The sequence below is a fragment of the Hipposideros armiger genome, unplaced genomic scaffold (assembly GCF_001890085.2).
Source record: "Hipposideros armiger isolate ML-2016 unplaced genomic scaffold, ASM189008v1 scaffold_505, whole genome shotgun sequence".
NCBI classification, from domain to species: Eukaryota; Metazoa; Chordata; class Mammalia; order Chiroptera; family Hipposideridae; genus Hipposideros; species Hipposideros armiger.
The window spans coordinates 21,988-24,888 of record NW_017731855.1 but is presented as its reverse complement, the minus strand read 5'-3'; positions in this window follow the sequence as shown (position 1 = coordinate 24,888).

The window sequence follows — 2,901 nt, the reverse complement described above, 5'->3', positions numbered from 1 at the left end:
CCTGGATCGGCAGGGGTGGAAGGACAGGGGAGAACCTTGCAGTTATATCCTCGAAAATCTCCACCGATAAGATGTGATCTTGCCTTCTTGCAAGGGCATGGTTGAGAAAAGCAGGAGAATTCTTAGATTCCCAGCCGATCTGCTACTACAGTGAAGTGAGTCCCCTAGAACGTCTAGCAGGCATAAGTCAAATGCAAATAGCTAGCTTATATTGAATGTGTACTATTGTTCTGGCATCGTACTAGTGCCTTTATGTTTTGTGGGTCCAAAGGCCGCAGTCAAGTTTGCTGATTCACTAAAGGACTCAAAAGACTCAATAACAGGTTATACTCATGGCTAAGCTTGATTAGAGTAAACATAGACAGACTGTGAACAACAGGGAAAATATATCAATCAGGAGGAATCAGAGAAGTCAGGCACATGCTTTGGGGCACTTCCCCATCTCGGTCCACTGAGGACATGCTTTCTCTTGAGCAACAAACAAGAGGGACATGTGCAGAATGTCTCTTCCCGGGAAACCCTGTTTGAGCCTCTGGGCCTGAGGCCTTTATTGAGAACTGGTCACACAGGCACATCACACTAGGTGACCAGCCATGGCAAGTGAAAGTCAGGATCCCAACAATGAAACCACATGCATGTCCTCAATGTTGATGGTGGTACAGAGCAAGCCTGAGAAGCTGATACAGCATGGTCCATTGCTCCAGGTATACAAAGCATAATCATCAACCATTAACATAAGACATTCTGAGAACCACATTCCCAGGGGTTGGCCAATGGTCACTCATGGTTCCAGATTCCCTTGAAGATGTAGAAGGATTAAACAACGAAAGCTGCCATGTTAACACTTTCTCACACTTCACATATTTTAATTAATCCCCAACAGTCCCTCATTATATGGGGGATCCTATGAATTAACCGAGGCTAACATACGGTAAGATCACAACTGGCTGACCTGAGATATTAATCTATTTATTAGCTTATCATAGCTCAAACTTTCATTATGCTGTACAGCCTTCTCACTACCAACTTGACTTGAAGATGATGGGTCCTGGGAAAAAAACACACAATGTTCCCCTTTCCCAATTCCCCAACATTGTTCCCTTCCCCAATTCCCCAATAAAATATTTGAAAAAAATATATAAAAAAAAGCATTGTGGGAGATTACAGACTTGATTTCCTATTGGTATTACCTTTTTATAAAAGGTAAACAGGAACGGGTTAGAATTGTTTGGGGTTAAAATAGCCTGGTATTTCTAAAATTCACAAATAGAAATAAAACTTCTGATGAGATTTTTAAGCTGTTTACTATGAAAACAGTTCAAACACATACAAAAAATAGAGCAAGTAATATAATGAACACACACATAAGCATTGCTCAGATTCAGCAATCATCACTACATGGCCAATCTTGTTTCATTTATACTCCTATTCATTCCCCTTCCTATTTATACCTTGAAAATATGATGACTTTTAAAATACATCAATACATCACCATGATCGCATCTTAAAATTAATAATAATTTCTTACTATTAATTATCCAATCAGTATTCAATTTTCCCCATCCCTCTACTAATTGGTTTCATGGTTGCTTTGTTCAGATGATGTCGATCAGCGTTTGACAGCGTGTAAGACCAAGTTTTGTAAAATCAAAATTACAATTTCATTGTGTAATCTGGCTTCTTATTGCAAGATGATTCTAGAGTTAATCTAAACTGTCAGTAGCCTGGAAATAGCAAAAGTCAACTTCTGAGGGTGATATTTGTTCATAAAAGAATATGTCATGATTGTGTACAGAAGTCTCATTTATAAACCTTATTTTTTGAAAGAACCGTGATGACAATGAATGCAAGAGTCAAAAATAAAGCTTTCTGATGAAATACTGCCATTTGCAAAGACATGGATGGACCTTGAGATTATAATGCTAAGTGAAATAAGTCAGACATAAAATGTGGAGAACCATGACTTCAGTCATATGTGGGATATAAAGATGAAAGCAACAAAGGAACAAGACAAGCAAACAAAGAAACAAAACTCATAGACACAGAAAACAGTTTAGTGGTTACCAGAGGTAAGGGAGGACGGGGGAGGTGGTAGAAGAGTGTAAGTGGATCAAATATATGCTGATGGAAGGACAACTGGCTCTGGGTGGTGAGAACATAATGTGATACATAGATGACGTATTATAGGAACATACAATTGAAACCTATGTAATTGTACTAACCATTGTCACCCCAATAAATTTAATTAGAAAAATAAATAAATATAAAATAAAGCTTTCTATGCTGATCTATTGAGGCTAATATAGGAAACAATAAGAACATATTACAGGGGATTTCTGCTCAAGATAGCGGAGAATGTAAACAATGTGATTACCTCCTTTCGTGACCACATCAAATTTACAAGTAAACTACAAACCAACCTTCACTGACAATCGACTAAAGTCTAGCTGAACAGAAGTCCTACAACTAAGGAGATACAGAAGAAGACACTTGACACTGGTAGGAGGGCAGAGATATGGAAGAGGCTAGTCCTGATTCCAGGTGTGGTGTTTAAAAATCAGAAGGGATATCTAGGCTGTGGAAGCCCCCTCAGGGAGGCAAGGGGTATCAACCCCACACTAGGCCCCCCACTTCAGGGTTCCAGTGCCAGGAAGAGAAGTCTGTGAAAACTAGAGTATATTGTCGCTTAGTGACAGGAAGGGCGGCTGGAGTCCCAGGCATTCCTGTTAAAGGGCCCACGCATGGATGTACTCGCTGATGGACTCACTTGCTTTCAACTCCAGCGCTGGGGCAACAGCTTGAAAGGTGTCAGGGACATATGGGGAGTAATTGAATTGTCTGACTGAGAGCAAGTGTTGGAAGGGCAGCATTCTCCCAGACAGAAGTGCAGGCAGAATCCAT